At 39.1% G+C, this 18,507-nt stretch overlaps 1 pseudogene; it reads left to right on the top strand.

Annotated features, from left to right (window-relative positions):
• Nucleotides 1-2,374: 2,374 nt before the first annotated feature.
• LOC117709498 (MARCKS-related protein pseudogene) lies at nucleotides 2,375-3,115 on the top strand (annotated as a pseudogene).
• The last annotated feature ends 15,392 nt before the right edge of the window (nucleotides 3,116-18,507 follow it).

Below are 18,507 nucleotides of genomic sequence, written 5' to 3'. Positions count from 1 at the left end.
TTGAATGCTCAAAGTTACTTATTCAAAATGTTTTTATCTATCAATTTATTTATTTATTTATTTATTTATTTATTTATTTATTGTCTATATATTTTTCCATAGGTGTTTAGGGAATGTATATGGACTTCAGAAAAAAACTCAAGGAAGCTCTCTTGGTCTTTCCCACCTGTGAGTTCTAAGCATGAGTAAAGATCATTGGGCTTGCTTACAGGTTTGTGTATCCATTGAGTTGTCTTGATAGACTTATATTATCATTTTAATTAAAATAATAGTTAATGTTGATAGCATACTGTAGTGCCTTGATTCACACACACACACACACACACACACACACACACACACACACAAGCATACACATTAAGGCTTGACCTAATGAGACTATGTAATGTAGTCATCAACTCAAGTAACTGTTGTTTCTTTATGACAAGAACATTTAAAAATCATTCATTATCAGATTTAAAACATCCAATTTTATTAATTTCTCATATCCACAGTGTTGTGAAGCAAAACACCAAACTTATTTTGCTTGTGAAATGAAAATTTCTTACTTCATTTTTTATAATTTAAAATATACAATTTTCCTGTAACAAAAACCTAGGAATTTTCAACACTACTTACTTTGCCTTACTAAAAGTACTTACTATGATTCATTTTTCTGAATTTTTAATATACATTAGAGGTGTATACTATTTTCTTTTTGCAGGCATCATGATAATTAATTCTTCATTGAAAAGTAAGCTCTCAGTTGATAACAGGTTTTACAAGTTATAATAAATAATTAGGGACAGTGGAGATATGGGTCAGCAGTTAGGATCAGGTACAGCTCTCACAGAAGACCAGATTTTCCTTATCAGTTCTACATCCAGTGATACACAATTCCCTTTAACTCCAGCTCCAGAGGATCTGTTTCTTGTTTGGTCTCCATGGGAAATGTTGTCATGTGAACAAATCCACAGACAGAAACATATGTACTGTCTTAGTCACTGTTATTTTGCTGTGAAGAATAATCACGACCAATGCAACTTTTGTAGGCTTAGATTTTTCAAAATCAATTTTAGTTAGGTTGTTAAATGCTTTAACTTCCCTTCTAGCCCACCCACCACAGGTAGTAGAAGTAGATTAATAGGAAAAGGGGGTTGTAGACCTGTTTAGAAGTAGTTCTCTGTGGTGATTACAATTTTTGTTGTTCACAGTGTAGCCCAAAAGCAAACAACAAACATAAATCAGTAGCTGTGGCTTCCTCCAACAGAAAGAGTAAGGCTCTGCAAAATGGGCTCAAGTCAGTGGATAAAACCAGAATCAGTTGAAATGCCACGAGGAGTTCTTGGTGTATTTCTCTCTATCGTGTGGAGACCAGCAGAGACCAACAAAGACAAGAGGAGAAACAGCCTTTGAATGGTACGACAATGCAAGAGCATCCTCTCACTATCTGTGACATTATATTTATATTCTTTCTAAACATCAGGCACCCACTCAAATGCCTGCTCAACCAAACCATCACATGCCTTCTCATGTATCTGTTTCAGCAAAACATCCTCTCATGTGTCTGCTTTAGCAAAACATCACATGTCCTCTCACAAGATTGCTTCCACAAAAATATTACATGACATAACTGAATTTCAGAAGAAACCAGAAATTTCTATGTGAAATTCTTATAAGAGAAAGTATGTAATTGTATACTTGTTTTTAAATTCAGAGAGTTAGTTCATTACCATCACAGTGAGTTACATGGTGTTATACAGTCAGGTGCTAGAGCAATAACAGAGAGCTACATATTGATCCATAGGCAGAGGCACACACACACACACACACACACACACACACACACACAGATAGAGAGAGAGAGAGAGAGAGAGAGAGAGAGGGTGAGAGAGTGAGAGAGAGAGAGAGAGACAGAGACAGAGAGACAGAGACAGAGAGACAGAGACAGAGAGACAGACAGAGACAGAGAGAGTCAGTCTGGGCCTTTTATGGGCCTTTGAACATCAAAATCCAGACTCACTGATATATTTACTTCAACAAGACTATATATCTCCTGATCCTTCTTTTTTTTTTTTTCAAAGAGTGACAGTCCCTGGATGACACATTCAAATGCATTACCCTATGGAGGGTATTTATTATTCAAACTACCACATACACATAATTCAAAATTCTTAGGCAAATGGGTAGAACTAGAAAAGATCATGCTGGGCATTCTGGCAGGGAGCAGCAGAGGTGGGCGCAGCTAGCGGTTTGGCAGCAGAGCAGGGGTGCAGCGCGCTTTACCTCCCGTACCCCTCCCCCTCGGTCGCAGCCCCACCCCTCTGCCCACTCGGCCTTCAAACTATCCCCTGCGGCGCCAGCGAGGGGCGGCTCCGGGCGCCCTCAGCAGACCCCCATCATGGGCAGCCAGAGCTCCAAGGCTCCCCGTGGCGACGTGACCGCCTAGGAGGCAGCGGGCGCTTCCCCGTGAAGGCCAACGGACGGGAGAATGGCCACGTGAAACGCAATGGAGACTTAACCCCCGAGGGTGAAGGGGAGTCACCACTCGTGAACGGAACAGATGAGGCATCTGGGGCTAGTGGTGATGCCATCGAGCCAGCGCCCCCTAGCCAGGAAGCTGAGGCCAAGGGGGAGGTCGCCCCCAATGAGACCCCCAAGAAGAAGAAGAAATTCTCTTTCAATCAGCCTTTCAAATTGAGCTGCTTGTCCTTCAAGAGAAATCGGAAGGAGGGTGGGGGTGATTCCTCAGCCTCCTCACCAACCGAGGAAGAGCAGAAGCAGGGGGAGATCAGCGCCTGCAGCGATGAGGGCACTGCCCAAGAAGGAAAGGCTGCTGCCACCCCTGAGAGCCAAGAGCCCCAGGCCAAGGGGACAGAAGCTAGTGCTGCCTCCAAGGGAGGAGACATAGAAGAGGAGGCAAGGCCCCAGGCTGCAGAGCCATCCACTCCCTCGGGCCCAGAGAGTGGCCCCACATCTGCCAGTGCTGAGCAAAATGAGTAGCTGGGTGGGGGCAGGTGGGTGATCTCTAAGATGCAAGAACTGTGCAGTCCCTGTGAGGTCACTGCCTGGACCTCGTGCCTGGCTGCCTTCCTGTGCCCAGAAAGGAGGGGGCTTGTTGCCCCTTCCCAGACACGCTCCCCTTTCTCCCTCCTGTGGATTCTCCCATCAGCCATTTGGTCTTACTCTTAAGGTCAGTTGAAGATGGTCCCTTGCAAGTTAGGTTAGTGATGTGAAATGCTGCTGTCCCTACTTCCTTCCCGAGCCTCATCCCTGCAGAAGGCAATTGCTGGGTTCCCAATTTTTTTCCAAGTTCATTTTGTTTATCCTGCTTCTCAACCCCCTGAGCCAGAAGTGGGGGCTTATACTCCCAAACCCTGAGTGTCCAGCCATTCCCCTGTTGAATTTAGTCTCTTCTGCTGTGCCTAGTGGCACCTGGGCTGGGGAGGACATTGCCCCATCTGAGCTTTTATAAATGTCTTACTCAAGTTCAAACCTCCAGCTTGTGAAATCAACCATGTCTCTGACTTGATAAGCAAGTATTAGGCTTCAGGCAGGAGGGAGGTCTGTAATGTGAAACAACTTCTTGTTGTCTTTTTTCCCCTCCCATTGTTGTAAATAACTTTTAATGGCCAAGCCCCAGATTTGTACTTTTTTTTTTTTTTTCTAACTGCTAAAACCATTCTTCCACCCGGATTTACTATAACATTTGGAAAAGGAATAAATGTTGCCCCTTAAAAAAAAAAAGAAAGAAAAGAAAAGAAAACAGAAAAAAAGAAAAGATCATGCTGAGTGAGGTAACCCAATCACAAAAGAACACACATGGTATGCACTCACTGGTAAGTGAATATTAGCCCAAAAGCTCGAAGTACCCAAGATATAACTCACAGACCACATGAAGCTCATGAAGAAGGAAGACCAAAGTATGGGTGCTTCAGACCTTCTTAAAAGGAGTAACAAAATATTCAGGAAAGTAAATATGGAGATAAAGTGTGGAACAGAAACTGAAGGAGGGGGTGTCCGGAGGAGACTGCCCCAACTAAGTATCCATCCCATGTGCAGTCACCAAAGGCAGACACTGTTGTGGATGCCAGAAAGTGCATGCTGACAGGAGCCTGATATAGCTGTCCCCTTAGAGTCTCTACCAGAGCCTGACATACAAATGGGCAGATGCTTGAAGCTAATGATTGAACTGATAGAGGAGTTCCCAATGGAGGAGTTAGAGAGAAGACCAAAGGAGCTCAAAGGTTTTGTGGCTCCATGGGGAAGCAACAATACCAACCAACCAGAGCTCATAGGGTCTAAACCACCAGCATAGGAACACACAGGAAGGGACCAATGGCTTCAGCTGTATCTGTTAGGGAGGATGGCCTTGTTGGGCATAGGTGGGAGAGGAGGTCCTTGGTCCCTTGAAGGTTGGATGCCTCAGTGTGAGGGTATTCAAGGGCAGGGAGGTGAGTGTGGGTGATTGGGTGGGGGCACATTCATACAAGAGAGATGGGATAGGGGGTGTCTGGGGGAAGATGGGGAAAGAGGATAACATCTGAAATATAAATAAATAAAATATCCATAAAAAGGAAAACAAAAAGAAAAAACAAATTTGAGCAGTATTACTAAAGGAAGTTTTGTTCCTACATGTATCTTATCAATGGGATAGGTACATTTGTTATTGCTGGCTTGACACAAATTATAACATCTGGAAGTGGGAATCTTAACTGAGAAGGTACTGCTGTCTAATTGATCCATAGAAAGGTCTGTAGGGGGTGTTTTCTTGGTTAATGAGGGATATATGAGGGATTAACCCATAAGGTTGGCCTTAACCTTGAGTGTGTTGCCTAGAGCTACAGAAAATGGCCACTGGGCAGGTCTTGGAGAGCAAACCAGTATGCAGCATTCTTTCATAGTCACTAATTCAGTTCCTGCCTCCAGGTTCATACCTATAGTCCCTTCCCTGATTTCTTTAATAACTGGCAGTGGTGGGGACATGTAAACCAAAGAAACCTTTTCCTTTTACCAAAGTTTAGTCAGTTTGTGGTTTTGTTTTGTTTTTTTTTATAAAAATAAATAAAATAATAAATAAATAAATAAATAATAAATAAATAAAAAATAAATAAAATAAATAAAAATAAAAGCAAATAAGGAAATTAGGATAATTAAATTGAAATATTGTATCAAAATATTAAAAATATTCTTCATTCTTCAAATTCTTTAAAATAATTCATTAATGGGCAAATTATTATTGTTCATTTTATGTCTTATTTTATATAAATTTATTTTACTTATGTTATTAAATCTAATACTATATCTTCATTAAAAAGTTTTGGGTACAAATTATTATTAAGCAAAGAAATGGAACAGGTGTGAATATGATAATGTACAGCTTTAAAGATATGGTTTACAAGACGAATTGAGGCCACTAATTAATCTAGGAAGCCAGGTCTCTAGAAGTAATTTAAAAGAGCAAGATCTTTTTGTCTTTATCAATCGTGATGAAAATAGAAAACGTCAGACTCCTTCATAGAAACATTATGAAAGTATCATATAGATAAAATATGATGTCCTAGAGAAAAGGGAGGTAAAAGAAATGAATTAGTAGTGTCATAGTATAATGACAATTTTGAAATGTTGGTTTCTTTATATATTATATTTATTATAAAAATATTATAAGAATGTGGTTTTGTTTTAATCCCAGGTGTATAGATATGAGGCTGCTTTGGATTTTCCATGGTCTGCCCACAGCAGCTGACTATGATTTGTCTCATGCTCTAGCAGAGGCATGGTTTTGAGAGCAGCAGATAATTTCTGTGATTATCTAATGATTGCAATTCTGAGAACTTTTCAGAGGGTATTTAAATATTAGGGTCCTAAAAGGTGAAATCATTGGTTGTTAGTTATTTGGTTGCCATTTGTTAGGTTTTTCCAAAGAAGAAACAAAAGGAAACAAAATAGATTCCTGGATATCTATCTTAGTTTCTGTCCCCTCTGTTCTTCTTTCTTTCCTACCTAGTGATAATGGGCTGAAACCTGCAGTAGGGGATAAATGGTGGGAAAAAGAAGACACAACACAGCAAAGAACAGCTACACCATAGTTTCTTAGTTGGGATTTCTATTACTCCAATGAAAAACCTTGACAAAAAAAAAAAGTGTTTGGTGAGGAATAGGTTTATTTTATTTACATTTCTATATTACTGTTCATGGAAGAGAGTCAGGATAAGAGCTCAAACAGGTGTGTTGTGCTGGCTCATTTTACGTTAACTTGACATAAGCTAATGGCACTAGACAGAAAGGAAACTCAGTTGAGAAAATGCCTCAACAAGATAAGTCTATAGATAGGTCTGTAGAGTATTTTCTTAATTAGTAATTGATGTGAGAAGGCCCAAGCCATACCTGGACAAGTGTTCTTTGGTTTCAAAAAAAAAAAAAAAAAAAAAAAAAAAAGAAAGAAAAGAAAAGAAAACAGGCTGAGAAAGCCAGGGAAGCATGACAGTAAGCAGCAATCCTTTATGGGCTCTGCATAGGCTCCTGCCTCCAGGTATTCACCCTGTTTGAGTTCTTATCCTGACTCTCTTCCTCTGTCAACTGCTCTATAGGAACTTGGAGACCTGGTGACATTACAGAGGGAATCGACTATTCCACCAGCCAAAATGTTTGAAAAATCTACATGTCTGGTCAACTGGAGCTATAAAATTCACTGTGATAAACAAGATACTGGAAGCACTAAAGTAAAACATTTGTCATACTAGAACAATTGATGCTGGTGAAAAATTTGCAGTGATTGGAAAACTTTTAATGACTGCTTCTAAGTCTTTAGGTGTTATGGGGCTGTTAAAATAGTTTACCTGATCTTGATTTAACTCAGAGGACAACAGGAGTATGTTGTCCTCTGAGCTGCTCCACCCAGCTGCTGACTCAGACAGATACATGGACCCAGAGTCAAAGAATGAATGGGTCTTGGGGACTCTTATGAAAGAATAGGAGGAAGGATTGAGGGCCTCAAAGGGAGTAGGAACTCAACAGGAAGACCAACAGAGTTAACTAACCTGGACCCTTGGGATTCTTGATTTGAAAACCAACCAAAAAAATATAGAAAGGCTAGACCTAGGCCTCTCCCTGAACACATGTAGCAGATGTGAAGCTTGGCCTTCAGGTGTATCCTGAACAACTGGAATGGGGACTATCCCAAAGCTTTTGTCTGTTCTTGGGATATGTTCTACTTGCCTGGTCTTAGTGGGAGAGGAAACATCTAGCCTTTCAGAGACTTGATGTGCCAGGGTAGCAGGGATACCCAGGGGGACCCCAACTGATCAGAGGAGAAGGTGAAGGAGGATGGGGAAGGATTGTGGGAGGGGATGACTGGGAGGGTGGCAGTGAGGATGTAAAATGAATAAGTATAAAACATTTTAAAAAATTAGAAGTGATTAAGAAGAGACCACCATCACCCAGCTAAAATCATCTGGGAAGTGTTTTCTGAGAGTCAATACACAGAAGTTGTGTTCCAGAGGTAGCACTGTTTGTACATCTCACCAGCAGGCAAACTTTGTGAGGTTTACCCAAGTAGCACTCGTTTTGAAAGCATGATGGTGTCATGGGGATCAGCTGAGGCATGGCAAAGTGAGAGGTCATGAGAAGCCATTTCTAAAGGAGAAGTCTCAGTAGCAATTGAAGCCCCAGGATTAAAGGTGTTATACAGGGATGCTGAGGTTTAGCTCCAAGAAGGAAGACTAAGAAAAGCTATTTTTGAAAGTGCAGCCCAGATGCAGATGACCTCAGCATTTTGGAGAGCTAATACCATGGGGTAACTACCACGAACAATAGCAGCCATGAACTAGAGCCCATCAGGGCTTAAAAAGCCAGGACTGTATGCTGCAGAAGGTATAGTTGGAGAAGTAACCCAAACACTTCGAAGCTACTATGTCCTGGTTCTTCCCTTTGAAGTAAATAATAATAATAATTTTTTTACAGAAGCCCACAATTGAAAAATAGAAAGACTCAATTTTAAACAGACTTTAGGTTTTAAAGGAGTCTTTGGAATATTAAAGAGACTGAATTTTAAAGTGTTTGCATTTATAAAGACAGTGGTGTTTTTAAAATTACTTAGGTTTTAAATGTGAGATCTTAGAGATGAACAAGAATGGAAAGTTTGTGACTTAATAATAATGACTTTGTATATCAAATTAATAAGGGTCAATTCTACTGGCTAGTTTTATGTCAAATTGACATAAACTAGAGTTCCTGAAGGGAAGTTAGCCTTGATTGAGAAAATACTTCATTAAGATCAGGTTACAGTGAGGCCTGTAGGGTTATTCTTAATTAGTGGTTGATTATGGGTTGTCACAATGAACAAGCCACAGGGAGCATGCCAGTAAGCATGGTCTCTGCATCTACCACTGCCTCCAGGTTCTTGCCTTGTTTAAGTTCCTGTCTAGACTTCCTTCTCCATATAGGAATTTGGAACTGTAAGTTAAATAAAACCTTTCCTCTTCAAACTTGCTTCTTGTTCTTGTTATCTCATTGCAACAATAAAATCCCTACATATGGGTAGCCCTAGTAGTAATATCCAAGTTAAGAACCTTTCAAATTTTGAGGAAGAGGACATGGGTTTCTCTTGGAGTGAGTATAGGTGGAGGTGAAATGAAAATGAAAGCAAAATATATTGAATGGGTATCTGCTTCCATGTCAGCTTGGCTTGTAAAATGCTTCTTGCATTCTGCCAGGGAAGCAAACCAAACTGCTAGAAGGATAAACATCTGTGTGTTTGCTGAGAAGAGGCAAATGGGTCATTGTTAAGCAATTCCATTTGCAACTCCATAGATTGTGAGAGGAATGCATTAACAAAGCACTTAATGTTTGGATTGTTGTTCAAACACTGTCAATCATTCTGTGGGCTCAAAGGGAAAAAAAAACCTGAGTTCATAATATTTTGCATACCAAATGTAAAGAAAGGATAATTATCCTACATATGTTGCAAATCCCCTCTTTTGTTTGCATAAGTCAATGGATGGTTAGATAATGCACACTCTTACAACACCACCTTTGACTCACCTTGAGATGAATACTTTCTATGAATTCTCTGGCTTTGAATGAACACAACTGCTTTCCTATTGCTTCCATTCTCTGAAAATTTTCCATTTGTTTGTTTATTTCACTCTCCCAGCAGAGGTATAATGTAACCTTTGAAAAAACAGAACCTCCCCTACTGTCAAAGAATACAAACAGTCACGCATTCATGCAAGAAAATATTCTTTATTTTAAAATGTACTTTTACAATCTTTTCAGAGAAATTTTACTAAAATAAATGTGTGATATAAAAATATTTCTTCATCTCAAAAGAAAGACTGATTTTAAATGATGGGTATATCAACCACACTCCAGGGTAGGCCCCATTCCCAGTGTGGGGTAATGACCTCAAAGCCTCAGGTGAGCTGAGAAACTTCTAACAGAAAAGTTGAGCTCTGATAAAATCTGGAGTCAGTTAGGGTACTTGAAGCTCCTGCTATGAAGAAGTTCAACATACTCTGAACTTCTTTTACTATATACAGTTTTGAAACTGGAAGGAAATATATAGACCAGTAGAATCTTCTAGCCCAAAAGTACCCTTTTCTACTCTATAAGATGTCAAGTCCCTGCACTTTAGCTTGTTCAGTAGATAAATGAAGACACACCAATAACCATGACTTCACTTGCACTGAGTTGTTATCTATGTTTCCAGAAACAGGACTAGTTACTGTCTTGTTGACAGGGTCATATATACAATTAAGGAGCTCTTGATTATTACCTAACTATGTGTGCCACTATTATACCTCTAAGCTTATTGTACCAGGCTGGTCATTGATGTGGTTCATAGGCAACATAGGTTGTTGTAGAAAAAAACTCACGGGAGAATGTTTGGGGGCGGTTCCCACACCACCAGGTCCCAAAACACAAAAAGGGTCTGCTCTCTGCTCTGGATGGGAGAGCAGGGAAGTCCTCCACAATGGCTGGTCCCAATGACATGAGAAAATCCAAAGAGGTTACAAAGGTTTATTGTTCATGGAGTGCACCCCCCAGTTAAGCCAGAGTGGGCCTGGCTTAAATAGGGAGGGGGAAGAAGGGAGCATCTGGGAGGGAATAACTCAATTAGCTACACCCTCTGGCCTTTAGGTAACTCATTAATATGGAAATTTTGAGGCTGAGGCCTGTAGCCATGCCCTTTACCTGTGTTCTACTTGACTGAACAGGTGCAGGTTAAATGGAGATTAGACTGAGTGTCAGGACCCTGGGTTCTGGGGGCATGGCTGAACACCTGCTGTTTCTTTCTTGGAGTCTTGGGGTTCTAGGTCCATGCCCACCCAAGAACCAAGATACCCTTCCATGGCTGACAGGTTGTTAGGACTATTCATTACCTTTTTTCTTTGGAAACTTGTGTGGTGCCTTCCTGTACCAGAATAGCTCATACTCTAGGAGGATGCATCAAGTAAGTTTAATCTTAGAGGTCTCTGGTCTTTGTTTCAAAAGTACATTATGACTTCAATAATAGAAATGTATCATCCATCTCTTGGGGGAAACCAAGGGCATCAGAAATTGGCTGTATGCTTGTGAGACTCTTGGACACTGTGAGATACCACTCAAAGGAGTGTATCTTATGTCTATAATTTGGCTTATAGTTCTCTATTATTGGAAGGAGTAGCATCAGATTAGATAAGGAAACCTGGGATGTGAGAGGTGTCCAGGACTCAATGGGGATGACCTTAAATGAAATGCCCAACAGTGAGGAAATGGAACCTGAAGAGACTACCTCCCATGGATAGACATGTCCCCAAGCTGAGACATGGGGATATAGAAACTTAAGATTAATAAAAAGCTTCGATTTCAGTTTTAAACTCAAATATTAACTTTTCCCAGGGACATACCCGGGGAAAAGCACATTTCAAAGACTCAAACAAACATTCCAGGAAGAAAGACCCAAGATAGCAGTTTATGAGCCCTTAACACAGTAAACCTGGGTAAACAGAAGCTACTTAAGCTGGCCTTCTTTGTTGTAAAAAGATAAGGTGCACATCTGAGCTACTTAGCAACTGGGCCTGGGAATGGCTGTTGAAGTCAGCCTTTGTACTTATTGATTAAGAGGTAAGACTACCCTTATGAGCTCTGTGAATATGGTATAAAAACTGCTCCCAACTTTAATTCTGGGTTCTTCTTACTGGCATGCAAGGGAACCCCAGTGCACTGGTTTTTATCAATTTATCAATTTATCAATAAACCTCATGTTATTACAGTGAGTCCTGTCCATGAGTGTCACTGGGGAGCGTGTCCCCTGGTTTTGGATCTTTAAGTCCAACAAGGACATCAGCACATCTTTAAAATTTCCTGCTTAAAGGAAAGGCAGGGATAAAAATGGAGCAGAGACTGAAGGAAAGGCCATCAAGTTACTGGACCAGGTGGAATCTATCCCATGTGCTAGCACCAATCCCTGACACTATTAATGGTGCCATGTTGTGCTTGTGGACAGGAGCCTGGCATGGCTGTCCTCTGAGAGGTTTCAACAGCAGCTGACTGAGACAGATACATATCCTTATAGCCAACCATTGGACTGAGGTCAAGGACCCTATGGAAGAAATAGGAGAAGGCTGAAAGGAGTTGAAGGGGATGGCAACCTGATAGGAATTACAACAGTGTCAAGTAATCCAGACCTCTATGAGCTCACAGAGAACCAGTCAGCAACCAAAGCACTTACATACAAGGGCTGATCTGTGGCCCCTAACATTTATGTACCAGAGGATTGCCTTATCTGGCCTCAGTTAGAGAGCTGTGCCAAATCCTGTGGAGTTTATGACCCAGGGAACGGGGATACCTAGGGTTGGGATGGGGGGAAGCACCCTCTCAGAGACAAAGGGAAAGGAAGTTGGGGTGAAGATGTCTAGGACAGGGAAACCTGAAGCATACGACACTTGGAATGTAAGTAAATAATGTTGTGTTTTATAAAAAGATAAGGAAAAAGGGTTATGTTTGGTGGAAGTATAGTATGGTGTGAGCATAGGGAGGGAGTTGAGAAAAAGGCAGAGAGAGAGAGACAGAGACAGAGCGACAGAGAGAGAGAGAGATAGAGAGAGACAAAGAGGAGTAGAGGCTGGCAATGAGCATGTGGAGCAAGAGGGGGAGGGGATTGGGGAGAGAGAGGGTAAGGAGCAAGAAGAGAAGAGAATGGACCAACAGAGAAAGAGAAAGAGGAGAGGGCAAGCAGTTCATTTTATAGTGAATCAGGCATACATGACTGTTGCCAGGTAACTGCGGGGCAGAGCCTAGATAAAATGCCAAAATTCCCCCATTTTGTTTTAATTTAGAAAGGAAAAATTAGAAAGAGTTGATGATAGAGCAGGAATATGGCCATCATGACCTTTAGCTACTTCCTATTGACTTTGGGGCATAGTGTCTCTAGGAAACCTAAGAAATTGGGTATGGGGATGTTGGTCTAGTCCTAGGAGAGTTAGCTGTTTTCTTGCTGGCCAGGTTCTGTGGAATCATTTGTGGATAGATAGAAAAAAGAAGGTCCAGTAGTAGAAGTGAGAGTGTATCGGAGCATCTGTGGGTTGCATCTCAGGAGCCTCCCTGGATGTAGAAAAACCTAGACTTGACAAGATGCTGACGCGCTTGCGCTTGCGTGCGCGCGCACACACACACACACACACACACACACACACACTATATATATATATCACAGAATAAAGTTAAGTACATTTGAGAGAAAATTTTTTTCTTGTGTGTACATTTAAAACCCTTAGGTCTTAGTGGTTGTTAGTGAGGTTAGTTCCAATTCCAGGGCACAGGAGAAGACTCCCACCCTCTGGAATAGGTAGCAAGTGAGAACTTTAGCTATTAATTGGCTATTTGGTCCATGAAAGGTAGACATGAGTGGGTTTCCTATACCTTATAAGTTTACAAAAGTGAGAGTTTTATTATCAGCATGAATAGTTTTAAAGATGAGCTTAGGGAAGACAAAAACATTTTGTGAAACAGAAAGAGCAAGAGGGCTTTTTTTCTTTCTAGGAGACTAAATATACATAAATTTAGAATACCAAGAAACACTTTTAGGTTCACATTAAAAAGACAAGGAAATTCAACACCTTGATCTTGTGAATATTGTAGTTGATCATATAGTTTGAAAAGAGAAACACCTTAAGTCTATAGTTAAAAGATAATCAAAGGAAACTTAAAATATAAACTTGTGATTATATAGTTAGATCATAAAGTGAGGTGTTTTATTAGCATTAGGCTAATTTATAAGAACTATATCAAGTAATGTTAGTACAATGGCATTGCAAGAAGAGAATATATGAAGCATTTAGTCACTGGAAACTGAGTTTAGATAAGAAAGTAACAGAAGGTTACATATGTGAAAGCTTAGATCTGAACTTGTGTATAATTCATTGTAAAGTCTGTAAGAAATCTGGCAGTCTTAGCTAATTAATGAATTTACTAATGAGCAAATAAGGTGGATTACCTTAGGGTAAGGAGCTAGGTCTCTTTTTCACTGTCAACCTACAGTTACCTTAGCTGTCAATGCAGTAAAAAAAATATAGAAAGAATAAATTATAATCTAGGAATCATGTATTAATTAAAATGACAAGAGTTTCATCTATGGTCCACTACCTAAACACTTCCCAGGTTTCTGTGGTGTCCATGGCAACTTAGGTGGAGTCAGCCTGGCTGTCAAGCTGAGAAGATGAAAAGCTTTTATTCTGAGGAGTAGATACATGTGAAATGAGAACTGACTCACCTTGTCTTAGGCAATATGAGACATTTGACTCTCAGGGTATCTTGTTTGTTTACAGTGTAGACCAAGCCCTGGCAGTGGGCAAGGCAGTGGAGTGTTATTTCTCAATGCTTATCATACCAAAATCCAGGAAGAATCTTGTCACTGTACCCATCATCTTCTCAGAGACCTTGGTGGCAGTGTTAAGTATTAGTCTTTGAGATTCTCTGTCTGTCTTAAGATTAAACATTATTACGTTTAGCAGATTTCTGACAAGATTGAGAGCAGTATCTATAAAGCATTTCTGAGTTAGACAAATGCCAACAAATAAAATAATTTAAAAAAGAAAAGCTCATTAAAATCACTAAGTGTATTCAGTATTTTGATATGTGGGGAGGGGAGAGTGATAACCACTGTGGGTAGGGGATTCTGCTCTTCAGAAGAGAAGGGGAGGATAGGTGTGAAAGGGTACAGGGAGGAGAGTACAGTGCTGATATTGAGATATAGCGTGAATGAATATAAAAAACAGTTAATAGTATGAATACTTCAGAATTTTTCAGACATTTTTATTACTGTTTTATCCTCTTCTTTCCTTGCTCTCTATTTACTTTCCTCCCCACTCCCTAAATAGTTTCTATTTCACTTATGTCTCTTATTAGATCACGTGTATATTCTTAAGCCCTTTCCAGATTTACACATTTTTCTATATTTACCTCTGTTGTCTTAAAAGAGACACCCCTTTCCCTGATAAGATCATGTATACCCTGCTATTTCCCTTTGTAGTGTTTCCAAACCCACTCATCTTAGCAATTGTTCAATTTTATTTCCTGGTCTCTATAGTTACTTCAAGGGATGTAATCACACCGAGGGATTTTGGAGCTAGAAATCATCAGTCAAAGAGCCTTCTTTACCTTGCTACGTAAAAGTTATGTCACTCAATATGATCTTTTCCAGTTACATCCATTTTCTTACAAAGTTCAAGATTAATTTTTCTTACAGCTGAGTAGTATTCCATAGTGCATATGAACCACATTGTCATAAAGTAATCCAGGTTGCTTCCATACCCTACCAATTTTGAATAGAGCATCAGGGAACATTACTGAACAATGTTCTGTAGAGAAGCATGTTCAGCCCTTTGTTTATATGACAAGGAGTAACATAGCTTGGTAATATAGTAATTGTCATAAAGTAATCCAGGTTGCTTCCATACCCTACCAATTTTGAATAGAGCATCAGGGAACATTACTGAACAATGTTCTGTAGAGAAGCATGTTCAGCCCTTTGTTTATATGACAAGGAGTAACATAGCTTGGTAATATAGTAATTTTTTTTTTACTTTCTTGAAAGTTTTTCATACTAATTTCCATGATGACTGCACCAGTGTGTAATCTCACCAACAGTGAATGAAGGTTCTCTTTTTCTGTTGTCCTCTTGTTTATTTCCTTGGTCCTTGACATTCTTACTGGTGTAAAATGGTATCTCAATGTTGAATTGATTAGCAGTTCTCTAATTACTGGGCATGATTACCATTTTTGATATCTTATCCATTTTTTTCACTTCTTTTGAGAACTCAGACTCATTTGTCAATTGTAAGGTTGTTTGCTTGGTATTTTGTTTTGCTTTGAGTTTTTTGGGAATTATGAATATTAATCCTCTGACAGATGTATAAATAATAAAAATTATCTTTAATTCTGAAAGTTTCCTCTTTACCTGATTGCTTCCTTCCTTATCTGTATTAAATCTTTTTAATTTTATGGAATTCTACTAGTCAATTTTTGTTCTCAATCCTTATGCAAATGAAACCTTATTCAGGAAATCTTTTCTTAAACCTAAAACATATAGGGTACCGGATGACTCCTGCTAGCATTTTTAAGGTTCCAGGTTTTATATTTAAACCTTTGAATCACTTGGGAGTGATTCTTGCAAGGTAATAAACACAGGTCAAATTTTATCCTGCATGTGGATAGCCAATTTTTCTAACAGTATTTGTTGATGCTGCTGAATATGTGTCTATATTTTTATACATATGTTTTTGCTGTATGTGTTGAATATTAAAGGTTGAAATTATGTGTATTTTCTTTGAGGGATATCCTAAAATGATCAGAGTGAGACTGGTTAAGTGTTAATACTTTTCACAATAATAGAAGATGTTCAGGGAATCCCAGCCAATTTTATATTGATATAAAAGGCTAAAAAGAGGGAGTTCTCTCATTGTGACTATAAAAAGTACTCATACATACTGAGAAAAGACTTCAAGTTTGACTAGTCTGGATAGGCTACACTCACATCAATAGTACCTTGTCTACTTGGTAAATAAACCCAGTAAACTCATTGGTTCTCAAGTGTAAACTTGATAAAAATAAATTTTCATTTGTTATTAGGATCTGATAAGCAGAGGATAGATAGTACTTAACAATAACCCCCCTCAGGAAAAATAATTTTAAAAAATAATAAATTCATTTTATCTCATGATATTCATTTTTAAAATACTAAAAAAATATGTAAAGGACAGCTGGTAAAATAAAGGTCATGGAAGCTGGAGATTTTTCACAAACCCAAATGACCCCTGAGGACTAAAACAAAACAAAACAACAATAAAACAGGCCTATCATTTTAAAATTGTACTCACTAACTATGCAATACTATGTCTTTCAGTAAGAGTACTTCTTCTAACTCTACTGTGTCTTTTGTATCCTAATATCTTATGTTTCTTGATGAAAAGAAATATGCAAGATATTTTTCATGAAATATTAGGTTTGGTTTGTGTCTTTTGTATCCTAATATCTTATGTTTCTTGATGAAAAGAAATATGCAAGATATTTTTCATGAAATATTAGGTTTGGGAAATTATTCAGGATACGCAAGTGGTGTCCTTGAGACTGTTGTTAGACAGTCCTATATACAGGACCAAATAGGATTCCATTTCTATTTTAAATTCTTGATAATGTGCTTATTTTAGCTGACTTCTCTCACAAAGATTCCAGGTGCTTGTTCCATATGCAGGATTCTGATACAACAAATTGCTGATTATACAGTTACATTGTTCTTCCACAGAGATCTGGTACATGGTCCAGCCATTTGTACAATTACATTTTATCTTACTAAATAAAGTGCATGTTTACTATGATGTTAAAAATGTTTTTTCATTAAAATGTTTTTTTCATCAACTTTATCTCTTAGTGTTTCCTACATGGTTGAAGACTTAAGGGTAGATTCAAAATATATGCTAGCCAAATAAAAATATTTAAAGCTCTTCTACAAACCAATTGCATTACATTTTATAATATAAAAGAGTGACAAAAATCCAACTCTCTTGCTAACACCTATGACAAAGCCTGCTGAGCCTCCTGGACGGTTTCTTTGCCTGTTCTCACCCTCTAAAATGACCAAAACTGTCCAGACAAATTTTTAACTATACTCTCAGTAAAATTTATCATTTTAGCAGATACTTTTTGTATGTTTCAGAGGTTACCTCACTCACATAACACACCCCAACAAAGCAGATTGTCATCACATTATTCTCTTATGTTCTCGATCGTTTCCATTTAGTAAGTTTTATCAGCCCCTTAGATTGACTCTTCTCTGAGGTATTGTGACCCCCTATCTATATGACCCCTTTTGCCAACTGAAATAGTGTTAGAGTTATCTGTGATCACAAAACTCTAACAGGAACTAATAAGCCATTCAATTCAGCCTGCTTCCTGCTACTGTGGACACTGTTAGAGGATTAGTAACTAAAACACTTGGACTAAGAACTTCTGTCAACCTCTTTGTTTCACTAGCTCTAAGATAAACTTTCAGTTTCAAATCAGGTTAACATCTTTGAGGATCAACTTGTCTGCTATGGTACTCAAAAATTAAAGAATAAATGTCTTCCATACTGCTAATTTGGTGGGATGTGTGCTCACCTACAAGAGCAATGATTCTTCTGCACCAACAAATAAATCCAAACTGGTTCAAGATTGGGCCCAGAGACTTAGGAACTAGAGTAAAATCTCAGTTACAGACATCCTTTTTAGTGGGTTCCATTAAACACTGTCTCTTCTTTAATTGCTATTTCTTCCCAATATGTTCAAATTGCATATATCTTTGTAGTTGGCTCATATTAACCAGTTCCTCCTGAACTGGTACGCATAATGCTGTACCCTCAGTTCTTGTATCTTTGGAATGACTGACTTAGGTGTCAGGGTGTCTTGGTCCTGAGTACTTCTTCTTTCAAGGTTCAAATGCATCACTACACACCCACTCTTCACTGGAATAAACACTGTGCCCTGATGACTAAAGAATAAAAATTTTACTTGGCTCTGCCACCCAGACCCTGAGCCTCTAGAATTCCATTCCTCTGAAAGGTGTGTCCTGAATATCTGAAAGGATCCTATCTAATTATAATGACACAGTTGGTAAATGAAAAATGTTGCAGGAGCACATCATAATAGAAATTGTTATTTTAAAATTACTTTTTATTGATTATTTTATTTGTTTACATTTCAAATGTTTCCCCCTTCTCAGTCTCTCCTCTGCAAGCTCCCATTATATCTCCCTCCCCCACCCACTCCCCCACTCCCATCTCACCACCTTAGCATCACCCTATGCTGGGGCAATCAAGCCTCCACAAGATCAATGACCTCCCCTCCCATTGATGCCAGAAAAGGCTATCCTCTGCTACATGTGCACCTGGAGCCATGGGGTACCTCCATGAGTAATCTTTGGTTGGTGGTTTAGTTCCTGGCAGCTCTGGGGGATCCAGTTAGTTGATATTTTTTTTCTTTCTAATGGATTGCAATCCCTTTAAGCTCCTT

This window comes from Arvicanthis niloticus, chromosome 5, assembly GCF_011762505.2.
Source record: "Arvicanthis niloticus isolate mArvNil1 chromosome 5, mArvNil1.pat.X, whole genome shotgun sequence".
Lineage (NCBI taxonomy): Eukaryota > Metazoa > Chordata > Mammalia > Rodentia > Muridae > Arvicanthis > Arvicanthis niloticus.
Note: the sequence above shows the minus strand (reverse complement) of the source record. Positions and strands in the feature narration are given on the sequence as shown.